The following is a 23330-nucleotide window of genomic DNA, read 5'->3' as shown; positions in this document are numbered from 1 at the left end:
CTTTTTCCTCTCTCTACCCTACTGAGGTTACATTTGCAAAACCCTTGGTTAACATAGAGATTCTGGGAACATCAGAAGGTGGGGGGAAATGAACTATATTCTGGTAATCCGATCAATTGAACAAATGCGGTGGTACTTAATGAATATGATGTCAGTTCGGTTGTCATCGGAGACATTCTCATCAATGATAAGATGACAAACTCTACAGTGGAAAGTCTACACCTCAGAGTTATCGGATTCACATGGAATTGTTGTTCAATTTAAATGTTTGAATATGAAATTATTCGTGATGGGATGAAATGTGATTTTAGCTTCTAAAATGTGAGATTTGGGTTTTCATAAGATAGGGCTCTGCTCAATCAGTGGCCCGCCCCTGTGAAGGGACATGGGCTATAAAACTTTTCAAACACGCCCTCCTCTCCCTTCCTATATAAGCCCTTGACGACACTATAACCTCCTGTTCCGACGATGTGAGGACGACGGTCCTGTCAGAATGGTTCAGATAATAACTACAGAACGAAGCCAACATCAGCGTGAGCTTTGGTTGCGAATGGTATGAACGTTGAACTCTTATTCACTACAGAAGTGATACCTCCTAGCCGTTGAGTTAGCAACAGCAGATGCAAACGAGGATTAGGAAGGAACAGACAGAGTATACCGTCTATAAAACAACGATGTTACTACAACGTATCCATTTGACCACCAGAGACATTCTTCAAAAGGACTCGGTTGGGCAACACGGCCTTCCATCTACCACCAACCTACCGAAGCGCAGCTCAGAGTAAATATTTATTGCATTTTCCTTTTCCAAATGGCCGGTAATTTAGAATGCATAAGATACTGTATTTATGATAGCACAGCTTCTTTGTTCCTCATTCTTCCCGCTCTTTCACTCAAACCCAGCCCCTTTTCTTTTGTGTAACAAGCTGTCATATCTGTTCCGCCCGCTAGGGATGTTTTCCTTTAGAACGTAATGTGTAATCAAGTTATGATTTAAATATGTGTGTGTGTAATTCTGTGTGATTAGTTAGGTATTTAGTAAATAAATAATTAAACCCAATTTTGTATTGCTGATTCAACTTGTTAGCCAGGGTTCGTGCAGATAACTAAGAATTTACAACTTTCAGATGAGACTAAATTAAGATGACGATTAATATTGACTGCTATTGATGCAAAATATTACTAGGTCTTTAAGAGTTTATTCGGAAGATAACAGCTCTATAAATATTATTTTGTGGTGCCCGCCTCTAGTTAATTACATTTACATCATTATCTCAATCAGGTAATATTAATGACGGAGAAATTATTTTATAGAATAGCATGTCATATCACTTAATCCGGCATAGCCAAAGACACGACAGTCTTAATACATTAGCTTACTTAATTAATTTGTTCATGTCATCACACAGCATACGAGTCATTCATGATTTGAAAAGCAATCAAGCATTTTAGTTTTAAAATAACAAAAATAAACCATTCCATTTCGGACATTGCATTCAAAAATGTATTCAACTGCTTTTAGTCTTTGCTGTAATAAAGGCTTTACAAAAATATTACAACAGACTCTGGTACACTTATCATTTATTTAGTGTTGTTTAGATTGTTCCAAACGGTCAGAAAAATGATATTGTAACCTAACACATAATATGCACACAGCATTTGCTCCTTACCTTCTTTTTATTGATCTCCAGTAAATGTATTCCACACGTCAGACTTCCCCTTTACCTCCTGAGAAACCAGTAAACATTCCCACGTTTTGAGTTGATTTGTTATGACCTCTGCATCCATTTTGCTTCCGCATGTGTTACAGTGTTCAGAGTTTGTTATAACCACATTTTTTATGTGATTATGATATGCTATAGATGAGGCCCTATTGGTCACGTGCATGCAATGCATAAATGTGTCACGTAAAGAGAGCAAGGGTTGAGTGAGTAGGGAATTTCTTTCCTAAACAAATGAGGAATTTCGGTAACAGAACTTTTCAGTCAGAAATGTCTGTAATTATGTTACATCTTCAGCAACAGGGACAGCGCGATAAACACTGTTGATGTTCTGTGGTGGTCGCTGCAGCAGGGAGGAGAGAGAGACAACGGGTGCTAGTCTCACAGTCACCCATTGTCATTTTTTTTAACGCAGCGCAGTCGGGGACAGACCTAGTACAGTGTACATTCAGCAAGCAGTTTAGCAGTTACAACGAAATATAGCTCACTCTCTTGCTTCTGCTTCATTTTTGAAGAAATTAATTTGTTCAAAACTGTTCAAGTATTGTCTTTCTCTGTCTTTGAGTCAACTACTCACCACATTTTATGCACTGCAGTGCTAGCTAGCTGTAGCTTCTACTATCAGTAATAGATTCATTCTGTGATCTTTTGATTCGGTGGACAACATGTTAGTTCATGCTGCAAGAGCTCTGATAGGTTGGAGGACGTCCCCCGTAAGTTGTCATAATTACTGTGTAAGTCTATGGAAGGGGGTGAGAACCATGATCCTCCTAGGTTTTGTATTGAAGTCAATGTACCCAGAGGAGGACAGAAACTAGCTGTCCGGATGAAAAGCCTGCCCAAATTCAACTGCCTGCAATTCAAGCCAAGAAGCTAGGATATGCATATAATTGGTAGATTTGGATAGAAAACACTCTAGTTTCAAAAACTGTTAAAATAATGTCTGAGTATAACAGATCTGATTTGGCAGGCGAAAACCTGAGAAAAATCCATCCAGGAAGTGGGATTTTTTTAGCACTATTTCTGACTTGTGTAACTCCTCTACTTGGCTGGTAACTGTTTGTAATGATATGTCTGCTGGGCGCTGTTCTCAGATAATCGCATGGTATGCTTTCACCGTAAAGCCTTTTTGAAATCTGACACCGTGGTTGGATTAACGAGAAGCTCATCTTTAAACCGATGTATAACACTTGTATGTTTTATGAATTTTTATTATGAGTATTTCTGTTTTTGAATTTGGCGCTCTGCAACTCCACCAGATGTTGGCCAGGTGGGACTCGAGCGTCCCAAGTACCCTAGTGAGGTTCGCCCTATGGCCCCAGGATAACGTTTTTAATGTTTCACTATTTTTATCAAATTCACTGAGGTACCTCCACTGGACCAGACTATGAGAAGCTGAGACTCTCTCGGTTTTGCTCTATGGCGCTCACAAGTCACACAAGAGTCTAGAAGATAAGGGGTTCTGCTACATAGAAGATAATAGGAAATGAGTGAGAGAGCGAGTGCGACAGAGAGAGAAAGAGAACGAGTGCGACAGCGACAGAGAGACAGCGAGAGAGCGAGCGCGACAGCGACAGAGAGAGAGCGCGACAGAGAGAGAGCGCGAGCACGACACAGAGAAAGAGAGAGTGAGTGCGACAGAGAGAGAGCGCGACACAGAGAGAGAAAGAGCGAGCGCGACATCGAGAGAGAGAGAGAGAGAAAGAGCAAGCGCGACAGAGAGAGAGAGAGCGCGACAGAGAGAGCGCGACAGAGAGAGAGAGCGACACAGAGAGAGAAAGAGCGAGCGCGACATCGAGAGAGAGAGAGAGAGAGAGAGAAAGAGCAAGCGCGACAGAGAGAGAGAGAGAGCGCGACAGAGAGAGCGCGACAGAGAGAGAGAGCGAGCGCGACAGAGAGAGAGAGCGAGCGCGACAGAGAGAGAGAGCGAGCGCGACAGAGAGAGAGAGCGAGCGCGACAGAGAGAGAGAGAGCGAGCGCGACAGAGAGAGAGAGAGCGAGCGCGACAGAGAGAGAGAGCGAGCGCGACAGAGAGAGAGAGCGAGCGCGAGAGAAAGAGCGAGCGCGACAGAGAGAGAACGAGCGAGCGCGACAGAGAGAGAAAGCGAGAGAGCGAGCGCGACAGAGAGAAAAGAGAAAGAGCGAGCGCGACAGAGAGAGAGAACGAGCGAGCGCGACAGAGAGAGAGAACGAGCGAGCGCGACAGAGAGAGAGAACGAGCGAGCGCGACAGAGAGAGAGAACGAGCGAGCGCGACAGAGAGAGAGAGAGAGCGAGCACGACAGAGAGAGAGAGAGAGAGCGAGCGCGACAGAGAGAGAGAGAGAGAGAGCGAGCGACAGAGAGAGAGAGAGAGAGAGCGAGCGCGACAGAGAGAGAGAGCGAGCGCGACAGAGAGAAAGAGCGAGCGCGACAGAGAGAGAAAGAGAAAGAGCGAGAGAGAAAGAGAAAGAGAGAGAAAGAGAAAGAGCGAGCGCGACAGAGAGAGAACGAGCGAGCACGACAGAGAGAGAAACGAGCGAGCGCGACAGAGAGAGAGAGAGAGAGCGAGCACGACAGAGAGAGAGAGAGAGAGCGAGCGCGACAGAGAGAGAGAGAGAGAGCGAGCGCGACAGAGAGAGAGAGAGAGCGAGCGCGACAGAGAGAGAGAGAGCGAGCGCGACAGAGAGAGAAAGAGAAAGAGCGAGCGCGACAGAGAGAGAGAGAAAGAGCGAGCGTGACAGAGAGAGAAAGAGAAAGAGCGAGCGTGACAGAGAGAGAAAGAGAAAGAGCGAGCGCGACAGAGAGAGAGAAAGAGCGAGCGCGACAGAGAGAGAGAGAGAGCGCGACAGAGAGAGAGAGAGAGCGCGAGCGCGACAGAGAGCGAGCGCGACAGAGAGAGAGAGAGCGAGCGCGAGAGAGAGCGAGCGACAGAGAGAGAGAGCGAGCGCGACAGAGAGAGAGAGCGAGCGCGACAGAGAGAGAGAGCGAGCGCGAGAGAGAGAGCGAGCGCGACAGAGAGAGCGAGCGCGACAGAGAGAGAGAGCGAGCGCGACAGAGAGAGAGAGCGAGCGCGACAGAGAGAGAGAGCGAGCGCGACAGAGAGAGAGCGAGCGCGACAGAGAGAGAGAGAGAGCGCGACAGAGAGAGAGAGAGAGAGAGCGAGCGCGACAGAGAGCGAGCGCGACAGAGAGCGAGCGACAGAGAGAGAGAGAGAGCGAGCGAGAGAGAGAGCGAGCGCGACAGAGAGAGAGCGAGCGCGACAGAGAGAGAGAGCGAGCGCGACAGAGAGAGAGAGCGAGCGCGACAGAGAGAGAGAGCGAGCGCGACAGAGAGAGAGAGAGCGAGCGCGACAGAGAGAGAGAGAGCGAGCACGACAGAGAGAGAGAGAGAGAGAGCGAGCGCGACAGAGAGAGAGAGCGAGCGCGACAGAGAGAAAGAGCGAGCGCGACAGAGAGAGAAAGAGCGAGCGTGACAGAGAGAGAGAGAGAACGAGCGAGCGCGACAGAGAGAGAGAACGAGCGAGCGCGACAGAGAGAGAGAACGAGCGAGCGCGACAGAGAAAGAGAACGAGCGAGCGCGACAGAGAGAGAGAACGAGCGAGCGCGACAGAGAGAGCGAGCACGACAGAGAGAGAGAGAGAGCGAGCGCGACAGAGAGAGAGAGAGCGAGCGCGACAGAGAGAGAGAGAGAAAGAGCGAGCGTGACAGAGAGAGAAAGAGAAAGAGCGAGCGCGACAGAGAGAGAGAACGAGCGAGCGCGACAGAGAGAGAGAGAGAGCGACAGAGAGAGAGAGAGAGCGCGAGCGCGACAGAGAGCGAGCGCGACAGAGAGAGAGAGAGCGAGCGCGAGAGAGAGAGCGAGCGCGACAGAGAGAGAGAGCGAGCGCGACAGAGAGAGAGCGAGCGCGACAGAGAGAGAGAGCGAGCGCGACAGAGAGAGAGAGCGAGCGCGACAGAGAGAGAGAGCGAGCGCGACAGAGAGAGAGAGCGAGCGCGACAGAGAGAGAGAGCGAGCGCGACAGAGAGAGAGAGAGAGCGCGACAGAGAGAGAGAGAGAGAGCGAGCGACAGAGAGCGAGCGCGACAGAGAGAGAGAGCGAGCGCGAGAGAGAGAGCGAGCGCGACAGAGAGAGAGCGAGCGCGACAGAGAGAGAGAGCGAGCGCGACAGAGAGAGAGAGCGAGCGCGACAGAGAGAGAGAGCGAGCGGGACAGAGAGAGAGAGCGAGCGCGACAGAGAGAGAGAGCGAGCGCGACAGAGAGAGAGAGCGAGCGCGACAGAGAGAGAGAGCGAGCGACAGAGAGAGAGAGCGAGCGCGACAGAGAGAGAGAGAGAGCGCGACAGAGAGAGAGAGAGAGCGCGACAGAGAGAGAGAGAGCGCGACAGAGAGAGAGAGAGAGCGAGCGCGACAGAGAGCGAGCGCGACAGAGAGAGAGAGAGAGCGAGCGTGAGAGAGAGAGCGAGCGCGACAGAGAGAGAGCGAGCGCGACAGAGAGAGAGAGCGAGCGCGACAGAGAGAGAGAGCGAGCGCGACAGAGAGAGAGAGCGAGCGCGACAGAGAGAGAGAGCGAGCGACAGAGAGAGAGAGCGAGCGCGACAGAGAGAGAGAGCGAGCGCGACAGAGAGAGAGAGCGAGCGCGACAGAGAGAGAGAGCGAGCGACAGAGAGAGAGAGCGAGCGCGACAGAGAGAGAGAGAGAGCGCGACAGAGAGAAAGAGAGAGAGCGCGACAGAGAGAAAGAGAGAGCGCGACAGAGAGAAAGAGAGAGCGCGACAGAGAGAAAGAGAGAGCGCGACAGAGAGAAAGAGAGAGCGCGACAGAGAGAAAGAGAGAGCGCGACAGAGAGAAAGAGAGAGCGCGACAGAGAGAAAGAGAGAGCGCGACAGAGAGAAAGAGAGCGCGCGACAGAGAGAAAGAGAGCGCGACAGAGAGAAAGAGAGAGCGCGACAGAGAGAAAGAGAGAGCGCGACAGAGAGAAAGAGAGAGAGCGCGACAGAGAGAAAGAGAGAGCGCGACAGAGAGAAAGAGAGAGCGCGACAGAGAGAAAGAGAGAGTGCGACAGAGAGAAAGAGAGAAAGAGAGAGCTCGCCCTGGAGAATAATCGTTGAGTTTCTTTTTCAGGGAGTCTCTCTCTTTCCAGCAGCACTGTGCAGCAGAGCGGAGCAGAGATCAACCGCAGTCCAGAAGAGCAGAGCAGGATGGAGAGAGCAGAGCCTAGAGGAGCAGGTCACCCTCTGTGCACACAGAGTCACATGGCCCAAACAAGTGGGAGAGGGGAGAAACAGAGGGATAGAAAGAGGGACAGAGACACAAATGTAGCAGCAGCAAGAGAGAGAGAATAGGAATAGTGCGAATGAGAGGGATATAGAAAGAGAAGTGAACAAGAGAAAGACAGAAAGAGGGGGTCGATAGAAAAAGGGAGAATGGTTTACTAAAGTAAGAGAATGAGAGCGAGGTAGAGGGCAAGCTAGATTGCTTCCTTTGGGACCATTGCTTATGAGATTTTACAGCTCTAGTCCTTTCATCAAACCTGGTGTTTGTTTGCACAGTGGTTCCTATGACAGTGCTTTTCTGTCTTGTGATGTTCTGTTTTATGGTGCTCTGTTTGGAAGGGAGAGGAATGTACAACCAGCCTTACTGTCGTTTGCATGTGGACTGGGAGACATGAGGGTTTTGATGAGCTAGTCAAGATAGATGTTTCATAGAAAGAAAGGTCAATACAATGCAATATAAAGTAGCTTGGGAGACATTTTTGGATTTTGGCTAGATTTATAGTATAAGAGACAGTTATTGGTTAAGTTCATGTTTCTTTGTATGTTACAATAAATTACATTGTTTCAATTATCTCATGCTTTTTTATATTGAATACAGTCTCTTTAAGTGATCATGTAGCGGCTCATGCTCACTAATATGGGGTCAATGGGTTTCACATGTTAGAACCCTAGCTGTAACTGTCACTTTTTGTCAGTTGAAGCTTAGCTGAGGAGCCATACGGTTTTCTGACCATGTCCTCATTTTTGATATCCCTGTAGAAATAATTCTACTTGTCTGAAGATACTTACAATACCTTTTGTTTACATGAAGATCTGTGGATAACTGTACATACTGGAAACCTGTGGGATAAAGTATTTATTTTTTTACTCTTTACGCAGGAGTCTCTGGTCATTTAACTAAAGTGAGTGATGCACGTCTACCATACAGCCTCAAGCGAAACTATCACTGCACCTACATAAATGCTTAGCCTATAGGGTCTGACAGTGAAAACTATGGCTATAGATAGTGATATAGCAAGTGAGAAGGATATGGCGTAGGGCAGGGGTACTCAAGCACTATATTGTCATTTATCAACCCCCACCTCCCAACCCATTCGACCCTAAACTGTTCACACCCCCCTTGTTGCTGTAGAGAAAATGTTGCAATTTTTGAGGCAAATTTGGTACAATTCTACACATTTAGCATGGGGCAGATACATTTTCTTCTGTTTAAAAGCTAATTTCCTTGAAATTCCGAATTGACCCGGTTCTGGTCCGGATCCGGACCTGCCAGTTGTGTATGAGGGGCGTAGGGGCTAAAACGTACACGTTACTAGGACACCAGTGTTCTTCTCGTCTCATTCAGCAGCCACGCTGGCAAGCTAAGAGAAGGAGAACTGTGTCCACAAAATTAATTAGCCTATACACTCCAAACCATAACACTCCACCCACTGTCAACAAAAACACATGACACTTAGAGAGAATGAAGCCTAGCCAAGCCCAGCCAAGCCCAGTCCAAGGTCCTCTCTCTCTGCCAGCACTACCTTACAGAGAATAGAAACGTTGCCTTGTGTCGACTACCATAAAGCTGTGTGTTGGGGCATTTAACTGTATATGAGCCCTATTCAATTATACTGTATTAGTTTATTTTGCACAGCACGTTGTGAGGTATGTTGACTATGCATTTGCCTATAGAGGTGTAGAAGGAGGTGACATGATTATTCATATGCATGGAGCCGCTGCATGTGGCCATATTTGTTGTTGTGAGAAGTGGCCAAGGGGACATGGTCCCATCACTGATCTAGGGACAGGAACTGAAGGACAGAAGGAAGAGAGAGAAAGATAGACAGCACATAGGGGGCTTTCTTTGTCACTACCACCACAGACACACACACACTCCTCTACTTCCTAGCGTCACCCTTTCCTCATGCACACTCTCACAACACAGTCCCTTTCTCTCTCTCCTCATCAATCTTCCTTTCAGTCTCCCTATTCAGGGCCCATTGTGGGCCTCTCCTAGCCTTGCCAGGACAGAGAATGGGGAGAGCGGGGGCTCAGCGTGACCAAAACAACAACAAACAACAACATGACCTACAGCTGCAGCCAATTCAAATCTCAAGAGACAAATAACAACGCCACAAACCAATCCCTGGGAAGATAATCAAACACTAGCCAGAGGCTGCCAATGGAACTGTGGGGCTGGGAAGTGGAAATTAGCCATTTGGAGATCATTAAGATCAAACAGATGAAAAAGTGAATTTCTCCATCTAGATTCAGCTGCTGTTATACAACCAAGAGGACAGAAAGATTTCAAACAGTTTCTCCCTGCTGATAAACACATTTTATTGCTGTAGTTGGAAACTCAGTGTTCAGTCAGTGTTGCCAATTAGAGCTAATGCTAACATTGAATCAGCGCTATTGAGAAATTGCAGTGAAAGAACATGAAACATGACAGTTTTACATGTTAAAGGGGAAGTAAGTAATCTCAGAAGCTTGCAGGATTCCTTACTTACCAACCACAGCTGCAAATCCCAATAAAACTACATCAGCTGTTTCTGACAACTTTGTGATCTCACTCTTCGTAGTCGATGTGATTATGACATTTAAACAGGTTAACATTCACAAGGCCACCGGGCCTGGTGGTTTACCAGGACGTGTAATCAGAGCATGCGCTGATCAGCTGTCAAGTTTTTTCACTGACATTTTCAACCTGTCCCGGACCCTGTCTGTAATACCTACATGTTTCAAGCAGACCATCATAGTCCCTGTGCCCAAGGAAGCCAAAGTAACCTGCCTAAATGACTACCACCTCCCTCTGCAACTGGATCCTGGACTTCCTGACGGGCCGCCCATAGGTGGTAAGGGTAGGCAACAACAAGTCTGCCACGCTGATCCTCAACACTGGGGCCCCTCAGGAGTGTGTACTTAGTCCCCTCCTGTACTCCATGTTCACTGCGTGGCCAAACACGACTCCAACACCATCATTAAGTTTGCTGACGACACAACAGTGGTAGGCCTGATCACCGACAACGATGAGACAGCCTACAGGGAGGGAGTCAGAGACCTGGCAGTGTGGTGCCAGGACAACAACCTATCCCTCAACGTGAGCAAGACAAAGGATCTGATTGTGGACTACGGGAAAAGGCGGGCCGAACAGGCCACCATTAACATCAATGGGGCTGTAGTGGAGCGGGTCGAGAGTTTCAAGTTCCTTGGTGTCCACATCACCAACGAACTATCATGGTACAAACACACCAAGACAGTAGGGAAGAGGGCATGACAAAACCTGTGCCCCTGCACACTGACTCTGTACCCCCTGTATATAGCTTTGTTATTGTAATGTTATTGTGTTATTTTTTGTATATATTTTTTAAACTTTGGTTTATTTGGTAAATATTTTCTTTACTCTTCTTGAACTGCACTGTTGGTTAAGGACTTGTAAAGTCAGTATTTCAAGGTCTACACTTTTTAAATTAAGGAATTAAGGAAATGAAATGCTAGCCACTTTAAAATGTCTCCCTATCTTGTATTACTCATCTCATATGTGTAAACTGTACTCCACACTACTCTACGGTATCTTAGTCACTTTAATTGTGTGTAAATATTGCATCACCCATCTCATATGTATGCTGTATTCTATACTATGCCACTATCTTATTTTATTTACCTTTATTTAACTAGGCAAGTCAGTTAAGAACAAATTCTTATTTTCAATGACAGCCTAGGAACAGTGGGTTAACTGCCTGTTCAGGGGCAGAACGACAGATTTGTACCTTGTCAGCTCAGGGAGTTGAACTTGCAACCATTCAACCACTCCACAACCACTAGGCTACCCTGCCGCCCATCTTAGTCCAATACCGCTCTGACATATACTACCATTCAAAAGTTTAGGGTCACTTAGAAATGTCCTTGTTTTTGAAAGAAAAGCAATTTTTTTGTCCATTAAAATAACATCAAATTGATCAGAATTACAGTGTAGACATTGTTAATGTTGTAAATGACTATTGTAGCTGGAAATGGCAGATTTTTAATGGAACATCTACATATGTGTACAGAGGCCCATTATCAGCAACCATCACTCCTGTGTTCCAATGGCACGGTGTGTTAGCTAATCCAAGTTTATAATTTTCATCATTAGAAAACCCGTTTGCAATTATGTTAGCACAGCTGAAAACTGTTGTTCCGATTAAAGAAGCAATAAAACTGGCCTTCTTAAGACAAGTTTAGTATCAGCATTTGTGGGTTCGATTACAGGCTCAAAAATGTCCAGAAACAAAGAACTAAATTTTGAAACTCGTCAGTCTATTCTTGTTCTGAGAAATTAAGGCTATTCCATGCGAGAAATTGCCAAGGAACTGAAGATCTCATACAGCGCGGTGTACCACTCCCTTCACAGAACAGCAAACTGGCAATAACCAGAATAGAAAGAGCGGGAGGCCCCGGTGCACAACTGAGCAAGAGGATAAGTACATTAGAGTGTCTAGCCTCACAAGTCCTCAACTGGCAGCTTCATTAAACAGTACCCGCAAAACACCAGTCTCAACGTTAACATTGAATTTGCGACTCCGGGATACTGGATACTGACAGAGTTCCTCTGTCAGTGTGTGTTCTTTTGGCCATCTTAATGTTTTATTTTTATTGGCCAGTCTGGCTTTTTCTTTTCAATGAGAGTTTCAAGTTGCTCGGTGTCCAATCACTAAGGAAGAAGGCACGACCAAGCCTCTTTCCCCTCAGTAGGCTGAAAAGATTTGCCAGATCCCTCAGATCCTCAAAGTTCTATAGCTGCACCATTGAGAGCATCTTGACTGGCTGCATCATCGCTTGGTATGACAACTGCTTGGCATCAGACCGCAGGGCACTACAGAGGGTAGTGCGTACGGCCCAATATATCACTGGGGCCGAGCTCCCTGCCATCCAGGACCTCTATACCAGGCGGTGTCAGAGAAAGGCCCTACAAATTGTCAAAGACTACAGCCATCCAGGTTATAGACTGTTCTCTCTGCTACCGCATGGCTAGTCTGGAACCATCATGCCCCTGTACAGCTTCTACCCCCAAGCAATAAGACTGCTAAATAGCTAACCAAATAGCTAAACGGACTATATGCATCGACCCCCCTTTGCACTAACTCTTTGGACTCATCACATACGCTGCTGCTACTGCTTATTATCCATCCTGTTGCCTCGTCCCTTTACCACTACCCAAATGTACATATCTACCTCAATTACCTCGTACACCTGCACATTGACTCAGTACTGGTACCCCGTGTATATAGCCAAGTTATCGTTACTCATTGTGTATTTATTCCTCGTGTCATCTTTCTATATTTTTTTTCCTTTGTCTCTCTGCATCGTTGGGAATGGCTTGTAAGTAAGCATTTCACTGTTAGTCTACACCTGTTGTTTACAAAGCATGTATACTCAGGAAATTCTGTGATTTTCTGTAAAGAGCTTTTTAAAGGGTTGTTCAAAGAAACTCAATTGGTGGCTCAGTTGGTAGAGCATAGCACAGTTGGTAGAGCATAGCACAGTTGGTAGAGCATGGCGCTTGTAACGCCAGGGTTGTGGTATGTATGAAAGATGATTCGCTCTAAGTACAGTTGTCTGAAGTTTTGGGTTGGAGTAATTAAAACTCGTTTTTCAACCAGTCCACAAATTATTGTTAACAAACTATAGTTTTGGCAAGTCGGTTAGGACATCTACTTTGTGCATGACACAAGTCATTTTTCCAGCAACTGTTCGCAGACAGATTATTTTACTTATAATTCACTGTATCACAATTCCAGTGGGTCAGAAGTTTACATTCACTAAGTTGACTGTGCCTTTAAACAGCTTGGAAAATTACAGAAAATGAGGTCATGGCTTTAGAAGCTTCTGATAGACTAATTGACATCATTTGAGTCAATTGGAGGTGTACCTGTGGATGCATTTCAAGGCCTGCCTTCAAACTCAGTGCCTCTTTGCTTGACATCATGGGGAAACCAAAAGAAATCAGCCAAGACCTCCACAAGTCTGGAAAAAATGTAGACCTCCACAAGTCTGGTTCATCCTTGGGAGCAGTTTATAAATGCCTGAAGGTACCACGTTCATCTCTACAAACAATAGTACGCAAATATAAACACCATGGGACCACGCAGCCGTCATACTTCTCAGGAAGGAGATGCGTTCTGTCTCCAAAAGATGAATGTACTTTGTCGCGAAAAGTGCAAATCAATCCCAAAATAACAGCAAAGAACCTTGTGAAGATGCTGGAGGAAACAGGTACAAAAGTATCTATATCCACAGTAAAACAAATCCTATATCAACATAACCTGAAAGGCCGCTCAACAAGGAAGAAGCCACTGCTCCAAAACCGCCATAAAAAAGCAAGACTACGGTTTGCAATTGCACATGGGGACAAAGATCGTACTTTTTCGAGAAATGTCCTGTGGTCTGAAGAAGCAAAAATAGAACTGTTTGGCCATCATGACCATCGTTATGTTTGGAGGACAAAGGGGGATGCTTGCAAGCCAAAGAACACCCTCCCAACCGTGAAGCACGGGGGTGGCAGCATCGTGTTGTGGTTTGCTGCAGGAAGGACTGGTGCACTTCACAAAATAGATGGCATCATGAGGGGATAAATGATGTGGATATATTGAAGCAACATCTCAAGACATCAGTCAGGAACTTAAAGCTTGGTCGCAAATGGGTCTTCCAAATGGACAATGACCCCAAGCATACTTCCAAAGTTGTGGCAACAAAGTCAAGGTATTGGAGTGGCCATCAAAAAGCCCTGACCTCAATCCTATCGAAAATTTGTGGGCAGAAGTGAAAAAGCGTGTGCAAGCAAGGAGGCCTACAAAACTGACTGTTACACCAGCTCTGTCAGGAGGAATGGGCCAAAATTCACCCAACTTATTGTGGGAAGCTTGTGGAAGGCTACCCAAAATGTTTGACCCAAGTTCAACAATTTAAAGGCAATGGTACCAAATACTAATTTAGTGTATATAAACTTCTGACCCACTGGGAATGTGATGGAAGAAATAAAATATGAAATAAATAATTCGCTCTACTATTATTCTGACATTTCACGTTCTTAAAATAAAGTGGTGATCTTAACTGACCTAAGACAGGTACTTTTTACTAGGATTAAATGTCAAGAATTATGAAAAACTGAGTTTAAATGTATTTGGCTAAGGTGTATGTAAACTTCTGACATCAACTTAGTAAAATCTAACAGTGAAGCTGGTTTATCAAGCCCATCCATATGTCTATCTGATCTAATTCTATTTTATTGAACTACATCAAACCCAACACTTTCAAATTAATTTAATTTCCAAGTGCATAATATGTACTCCTTATAGAAACACCGATTACATGTAATGTGTATTTCAGAGGACTACTTTAGAGTTGTTATATGCATCAGTGGGTCTCTAATGGAGTCTGTAAATACAGGATTATGGGTAGACGTTTCAGCCCTCCGCAGCGGCACATCAACTGAGCTCAGAGAAAAGAACTGCCTATGGCCATTAGGTATATTTGTATATTTACTGTAATCCGCAGTGTTGTAGCCATTGCAAATTCCTTTAGTTTGCGCGATCAAATACATTTCATAGAACAAAGAGGGTGATGGATAAAGAGTGCCCAGTGCTATCAGGTTGACATCTGCTAGGTGCCAGCCCCTCAGCCTGAACACACACAACTGCTGACGGTTCAGCCTGCCTAGTGAATGGCCGCAACACAACAGATAACAAAAACACACCATTCTGCACAATGGATCAGAGTACAGGAGAGCCTAAACCAGGTCTCTATGAAGTGAATAAGGAGTCAAACACAAGACATCAGACTATAAGTGATAAGACAACAGAAGCCTTCAAAACCACCTGTTTCCTGCCTGAAATCAAGGCCAGCAATATTGTTTGTTTCCCCAAGTGGAAAAGTAAACTGATAAACTCAAATAATTCCATCACTTAAAGAAAGAAATTGTTGCCATGGAGGCCGAACCCTCAGCTCCTGTCTGGAAGCTGCCCAAGTCTGGATGTGTAAACAACCCACAATGCAAAAAAAACCACAACATTCTTTGGGGAGTTTTTCCCCCTCTTGCCTCCAAGGTTATTCCTCTTCATGGCAATGAATCTTTCATACATAGGAGAAAACTGGGCCTTTACACAGCGACTGCACATAACAGTACTTACATGTATGCCCGTTAAAAGGTAGTAAAGTACAGAATGGAACAGTAGTATTGTAACTCGTGGTCAACCTGTAAACACTATGGTGCAACTGAGAAGTTGAACATAATGTTTAAATGCACGGACTGCAGAAAAGACGACAGAGAATGAAAAGAAAGAGAAACACAGCTCAGAGGGAGGAGGACTGCGATGAAGAAGGTTCACACAAAATACACTAACAATCAGGAGCAAAGTGCCTGATTTCATTATGAAAACAAAACGCTGCTAGCTCTATATCAGGACATCTAAAACCAATGTTCCACCTCTTCAACCCCTACATAAGGACAAGGCACGCCAGTCAGTCAGATCGTGAGTGTCACAGGCAGCAGTGGTTTATCTAGACAAGGAAAGAAAGTGCTCAGTGCCCACCTACCCACGGGTTACGCAACCATGTCTCAAATGAGACTTTCATGGTTGCCATTATGGCCCTATGTACCTATCGGGTCGTTCTGTCATTTCAACTAGCCACGACACCCATCATCTCAGATTGTTCTGAAATCTTTTCTGTTGTTAGTAACCGATATGATTACCATTCCTACAACACTTTCTTTATCATATATTTTAATCTCTGAGAAATGAAATTGATTGCACCCAAATTGGCCATTTTAATGTATAGGATTCATATAATATTCAACAAATATAGTAACCTAAATCCGATTTGTACTAAACTTTTTTTCTAACAATGAGTCAGACGAGGAATCCGAAGAAATGGTCCAAAGCCACCCACGGACCCCACGCCAATCCCACCCAACAAACAGTATACAGTGTCAGTTCTCTATGTCTGTAGTATGGAGTAGTATGGAGCTGTGGATCTGAGTATTGTTTCTTCATCCTATGTAATGTATTCCCAGTGAATTTGGTGTTTTTTTCCCTGTTCAGAGAACTCATCTGGTTATTACCAGATTGTGACCCCTAGATGGCTTTTCCTGCTATTATTATTATTATTACTATTATTATTATTATTTCAATTCAGCCACAATGTTAAAGGGATGGTTCACCCAAATTACACAATTACATATTAATTTCCTTACCTTGTAAGTAGTCTATGGACAAGGTATGACTGCAACACATGCTTTGGTTTTGTTTCGCATATGTGGTACAAATCCAGTGCAAGTCAACAGAACCTACATTAGCATTTTCACACTTCATATCCAAAATAACAATATACAGTACCAGTCAAACGTTTGGACACACCTACTCATTTAAGGACTTTTTCTTTATTTGTAATATTTTCTACATTGTAGAATAATAGCGAAGACATCAAAACTATGAAATAAAACATATGGAATCATAAAAAAGTATAAAACAAATCAAAATATATTTTATATTTGAGATTCTTCAAAGTAGCCAAATCAAAGTTTATTTGTCACATGCGCGGAATACAATACCTTACAGTGAAATGCTTACTTACAGGCTCTAACCAATAGTGCAAAAAAAGTATTAGGTGAACAATAGGCAAGTAAAGAAATAAAAACAACAGTAAAAAGACAGTGAAAATTAACAGTATAACAGCAGGATATATACAGTAGCGAGGCTACATACAGACACTGGTTAGTCGGCCTGATTGAGGTAGTATGTACATGTAGATATGGTTAAAGTGACTAGGCATATATGATGAACAGAGAGTAGCAGTAGCGTAAAAGAGGGGTTTGGCGGGTGGTGGGTGGTGGGACACAATTCAGATAGCCCGGTTAGCCAACGTGCGGGAGTACTGGTTGGTCGGGCCAATTGAGGTAGTATGTACATGAATGTATAGTTAAAGTGACTATGCATATATGATAAACAGAGTAGCAGCAGAGTAAAAGAGGGGTTGGGGGGCACACAGTGCAAATAGTCCGGGAAGCCATTTGATTACCTGTTCAGGAGTCTTATGGCTTGGGGGTAAAAACTGTTGAGAAGCCTTTTTGTCCTAGACTTGGCACTATGGTACCGCTTGCCATGCTGTAGTAGAGAGAACAGTCTATGACTGGGGTGTGACTGGGGTGACACCGCCTGGTGTAGAGGTCCTGGATGGCAGGCAGCTTAGCCCCAGTGATGTTCTGGGCCATGTACGCACTACCCTTTGTAGTGCCTTGCGGTCGGAGGCCGAGCAGTTGCTGTACCAGGCAGTGATGCAACCAGTCAAGATGCTCTTGATGTTGCAGCTGTAGAACCTTTTGAGGATCTGAGGACCCATGCCAAATCTTTTTAGTTTCCTGAGGGGGAACAGGCTTTGTTGTGTCCTCTTCACGACTGTCTTTGTGTGTTTGGACCATTCTAGTTTGTTGGTGATGTGGACACCAAGGAACTTGAAGCTCTCAACCTGCTCCACTACAGCCTCATTGATGAGAATGGGGGCGTGCGCAGTCCTCCTTTTCCTGTAGTCCACAATCATCTCCTTAGTCTTGGTTACATTGAGGGATAGGTTGTTATTCTGGCACCACCCGGCCAGGTCTCTGACCTCCTCCCTACAGGCTGTCTCGTCATTGTCGGTGATATGGCCTACCACTGTTGTGTTGTCTGCAAACTTAATGATGGTGTTGGAGTCGTGCCTGGCCATGCAGTCGTGGGTGAACAGGGAGTACAGTCGGGGACTGAGCACACACCCCTGGGGGGCTCCAGTGTTGAGGATCAGCGTGGCAAATGTGTTGCTACCTACCCTCACCACCTGGGGGCGGCCCGTCAGGAAGTCCAGGATCCAGTTGCAGAGGGAGGTGTTTAGTCCCAGGATCCTTAGCTTATTGATGAGCTTTGAGGGTACTATGGTGTTGAACGCTGAGTTGTAGTCAATGAATAGCACTCTCACATAGGTGTTCCTTTTGCCTTGACCCTTCGCCTTGATGCCAGCTTTGCACAATCTTGGCACTCTCAACCAGCTTCACCTGGAATGCTATTCCATCAGTTTTTAAGGAGTTCCCACATATACTGAGCACTTGTTAGCTGATTATCCTTACAGAGTAAGGAAACCAATGTAATTTTGTAATTTGGGTGAATTACCATTTGACATCAAACTTTTTTCACTTAATATAGGGTGTCAAATGTTTATATTTTTTCCAATGTGTAAAAGAAGCCGCATGGTTATCATAATCCGTTCAAAAGTTGTTAAGAGTTTTTACCCTTGTTGGATGACCAATATTAGGATGACTAAATCAATGGAGGCTAAAGAAAAGTGGTCAAAAATCTGGAAAATAGCATTGAGTCAGTTACGCTGGATGCTGTGTGAGAATTAAGGCTAAATGACAGGCTCACCTTTGAATTCATCTTTCTTTTTTGAATCCGGAGGACATAAACAATATAGAGGGGTCATTCTATGAAAATGGTGGCTTTTTGAACAGCCAACTTTTACAAATATAACTTCTTAAAAATCTAAACTTAGTCAGATAATAGTTAACCCCTTACCAATGTAAATGACAGCTTAACATATTTTTATATTTTTACTACATTATTTTTAAAAAATGCTTGTGCTAACCTTTGTCACTGGTGTTACCTATATTTTAGATGACAATTCAGGCTTTCTAGAATGTAATTTCTCATACAAACAATTTGCATATATAATCAAAAAGAGAAAATGTTCATGATAATACTAAAAAATTGTTTGGATGATAAATCATTTACTTTAAACATGCGTGTGTAAAGTTATATTGTCTGACATTTTATAGCTTTTTTTTAAACATTAGAAATCATTTAGGTTGAGTCAACAAAATTGAATGATCATATCCTTAAAATGTTTACTAATGAATGTAGCAACAGTTAGCTAGATACAAAAAACATATTAAATTAAATTGGGAAACTCTGATGCTAGAACACCAATATGTCATACAGTAATACCAGTGACGCAATGTAACACTAGTGACACAATGTGAATCCAATGACAAACATAAGATTATTTCAAACAAATTTGATCAATATATTAATAATATTTTTCATTACAAATAATTTCCTACTCTGTCACGCCTATCCACAAAACTATGTAGCTTGTTAAAACAATATATATAGCAATTCTCGTGCCATGTGACAAATATTGTGTAGGTCTACTTAAAGGGATAGTTACGAACTAAAATATTGGTTTCCTTACTGTGTTAGCAGTCTATGGACAAGGTATGACAGCAATCAGCTTTGGTTTTGTGCCTCAAATTCAAATAATTAGCATATGAAACAGTGAACAAGTAAACACTTCCCTGCGCTGTCTGCAGTCTTTGCTTTTCAGCAGCACCTCATTTCGCCATATCTATCAATCAAAAGGAAAGCCATATTATGTGATTACAATATTGAAACAGTAATAAAATGCTAATAATACTTTTTTTATATAATTGTTGAGGGTTTTATAAAACAAAACCTTGAGAATTTTTGTGCGGTGTTATTGATTGTCACTGGCGTTATCATCATGTCACTGGTGTTACCAGCAAGAACAGTAACACCAGTGACAATAACACCAGTGACAAATCTGCAGACAAGATGGCCTATCAAAGATGGCGGCCACTGTAGCTCAAACCACATTTCTTAAATTGTAAATAAATTACTTTATATAAAGGATTGATTAAATTGCATATTTCAATTTCCTTTACTATAATCTGTATAATCTGAGTGACATCTTAAATCCTTGCATGAAATTACCAAGTTAATCATCAAATTGTTAACATATGAAGAGAGAGAGTGCACACCATGTGCTTTTCAAAACAGTCCGGTCTCCAATGAACCTTTGACCCAGGAAGAATTTGGCAAGGATGTTGCATTTTTTCAAAGTTGTGTTTTTTACACATTTTAACACCAGTGACATGAAATGTATGGACAGCTATTACTTGTAAATTATTTGTAATATTTATTTGATATTATTGTTTTTTAAGTAGTCCACTAAATAACTATAATACTTTCCTTTGTATTATGACATTTAAAAGGGAGGGAGAATTATTTTTTTTTATTCAAACCCTGACTCCTGATCCAAGGGACAAGCCAATTTAATGGTACTGACCGTGCTCAACAATATACAAAAAAAAGTTTGCAAAATAACTGTCTTACATATGTTTAATTAATAATAAAACAACCAATTAAAACAAAAAAATATTTATTTGTGTCATTATCTCACACTTTTAAGTGTTTTTCCTGGTGAATAAGGCTGGGACAGGAAAGCCACCATTTTCATAGAATGACCCAGAAGTAAGATACAGTATATTTACAGAAGTATGTGGACACCCCCTCAATTTAGCAGATTTGGCTATTTCAGCCACATCCATTGCTGACAGATGTATAAAATAAAGCACACAGCCATGCAATCTCCATAGACAAACATTGGCAGTAGAATAGTCTTATCGAAGAGCTCAGTGACTTTCAACGTGGTACCCTCATAGGATGCCACATTTTCCAACAAGTCAGTTTGTAAAATGTCTGCCCTGCTAGTAATGTTATTGTGAAGTGGAAATGTATAGGAGCAACAACGGCTCAGCCACAAAGTGGTAGACCACACAAGCTCACAGAACGGGACCACCAAGTGCGAAGATGCCCAGTGCGTGAAAATCGTCTGTCCTCGGTTGCAACACTCACTACGAGTTCAAAACTGCCTTTGGAAGCAACGTCAGCACAATAACTGTTCGTCGGGAGCTTCAAGAAATGGTTTCCATGGCTGAGTAGCTGAACACAAGCCTAAGATCACCATGAGCAATGCCAAGCATCGGCTGGAGTGGTGTAAAGCTCCCCCGCATTGAACTCTGGAGTAGGGGAAACACGTTCTCTGCAGTGATGAATCGCGCTACACCATCTGGCAGTCCGACAGACAAATCTGTGTTTGGCGGGTGCCAGGAGAACGCTACCTACCCCAATGCATAGTGCCAACTGTAAAGTTTGGTGGAGGAGGAATAATAGTCTGGGCTGTTATTCATGGTTCGGGCTAGGCCTCTTAGTTCCAGTGAAGGGAAATCTTAAACACTACAGCATACAGACGCTTCTGTGCTTCAAACTTTGTGGCAACAGTTTGGGGTTAGGCCCTTTCCTGTTCCAGCATGACAATGCCCCTGTGCACAAATCCAGGTCCATACAGAAATGGTTTGTCAAGATCCGTATGGAAGAACTTGACTGGCCTGTACAGAGGCCTGACCTCAACCTTCGGGATGAATTGGAATGCCGACTGCGAGCCAGGCCTAATAACCCAACATCAGTGCCCAACCTCACTAATGCACTTGTACTAAATGGAAGCAAGTCACCTCAGGAATGTTCCAACATCTAGTGGAAAGCCTTCCCAGAAGAGTGGCAGTTATTGTAGCAGCAAAGGGGACCCAACTCCATATTAAATGGCCATGATTTTGGAATAAGATGTTCAAAGAGCATACTTTTGATCATGTAGTGTATATATCGATTTTGAGCAGGGGTTGGAGCCGGTTCAGGGAACCGAAAACTGGAAAATAACTAAATTGTTTAAGGAACAGAATCTGAACCGGGAATGAAAGTGATCAATACTGTTCGAGAACAGAACCGTTCTTTTAAAAGCATGGGAACCAGTTAATAACGTTATTTTACAATCCAGGGTTGGTTTTTTTTCACCTATAGATGTGAGGGGTTGAGGGTAGCTGAAGGGTAGGACAAAAAAATGAACTAAAAATATAAATAACTCATGTAAAATATACAGTGTTCGTAAAATGTATGTCGTATGTAAAAGCTGGAAGTAGAAGCTTTGGTATTGTTGTCCATTAGCTTACTCCAAATTAGGGGAGGGGTGGTAAGGTTAGAGGAAAAATAATACAGAAGGCAAAAATATATATAAAATATATATATGGGGGATTGGAAATGATGCAGACAATTACATTGATAGAACCTACAATACAGCTGCAATATTAAAGCAAAAAAAAGACCTCCCTCTGTCAATCAGAAACTTCTTCCCGTGTCTGCCTGTCAGCTGAATATCTTTGCCAGTATGTGTCCGTGTAGTATACCTGCCCCTCCCCCTCCAAAGCATAGGTGTCGCCATTTTCTGAAGATTTCTCACAACAAGTGTATCTCTGTGAAATGTCAATGGAACACTGAGCCTACAGTACCACAAGCTTTGTATTTTCAAAGCCTTTTACATTAATTTCAGCTCGTGTCATGTTAATTTAGCTTTTGCGACCCACAGAAAAACGTCTTTGCAGACAACCACCTTAACATGTTTAATCCTCCAAAAGTTGAGGTGAGAAAGCTGCACGGTGCTTATTATCGGATGTTTTAGGCTACAAAATGTGACTATTTTTTATATAATATTAATGATATGTTAGAGAAAGACCCCACTGAACGTTTCAGAACATGAAGAATCACATTTGTCTTGGTAAAATGTATTTTAGAACATAAGGAAGTGAAATTGAAATCACCAAAGCGCCCTTTCACCCACAGAATAGGTGGATACCCTACCTAATAACAGGAACAGCACCATCTACTGGTCAGAATCTGGTAATATCAGGATGTAGGATGGGACATAAACCTAACAACTTTAATGACCAATGGTCATTATCTAAATCAGGTGTTAGGTACTATATTTATTGAATATTATATGAATCCTATAAATAAAGAATGGCCAAATTGGATGCAATAAATTCTTAATTTCTCAGAGATCAAATTATATTTCAACAAAATAATGTTGCAGGAATGGTAATGTTATCGGTTTCTAACAGAAAAGATTTCAGTACAATCTGAGATGGTGGGTGTCGAAATCTTGTGTTTTTTGTTGGAAAAACAACCCCCATCACTCCTTCAGTGTACTGTAATATGCCTGAGTAGTACAGTGTGACTGTCTGATGATGCTCTTTGACCCAGGAACACTCAAACCTTCGGACTGAAGAACATTTATATTGATCGTAATCTTTCTCCTATTCATCCTGTGTGCAGCAGAGAAAAGTGACATCAGTAGTTCTGAGTCACCAATAGCGTAAAAGCTGGTTTGCTGCATACAGACAGAATTCAGACCACAGTCACTCATCAATGTTTAAACTAAGAACTGTCATGATGGTTACAACCCTGTATGGTCAGGACTTTAAAATGGTTTTACCTCTGGAACAATGCACATTAAGAAAGACTATAGCACATAAATAGACAAACCTAAATCAGAAGCCTATAACCGTCTGAGAGAATAATCTCGTCCACCAACCGGCTCGCTGTCTGTCAAATATACGTGGCAGCAATTGAGCCTGTTAGGTTAGACAGAGAATAACTATTATGAGTTTCGGTGAACAGGTACGAG

General features: G+C 43.5%; 1 protein-coding gene across 2 annotated transcripts in view; it reads right to left on the bottom strand.

Moving 5' to 3' along the window:
- The window catches only part of pip5k1bb (phosphatidylinositol-4-phosphate 5-kinase, type I, beta b), an 86518-nt gene that overhangs the window by 50470 nt on the left and 12718 nt on the right, over nt 1–23330 (bottom strand). Inside the window, exon 2 of one of the 2 annotated variants that reach the window (XM_024417739.2) lies at nt 1671–1728. The exons of the other annotated variant lie outside the window; for it this stretch is intronic. The gene's annotated coding sequence lies outside the window, so the exon portion shown is untranslated. The remainder of the gene's footprint in view (nt 1–1670; nt 1729–23330) is intronic. 2 annotated transcript variants of the gene reach the window in all.

This window comes from Oncorhynchus tshawytscha, linkage group LG04, assembly GCF_018296145.1.
Source record: "Oncorhynchus tshawytscha isolate Ot180627B linkage group LG04, Otsh_v2.0, whole genome shotgun sequence".
Classification (NCBI taxonomy): Eukaryota; Metazoa; Chordata; class Actinopteri; order Salmoniformes; family Salmonidae; genus Oncorhynchus; species Oncorhynchus tshawytscha.
The sequence above is the reverse complement of the archived record's forward strand: the minus strand, read 5'-3'. Positions and strand labels throughout refer to the sequence as shown.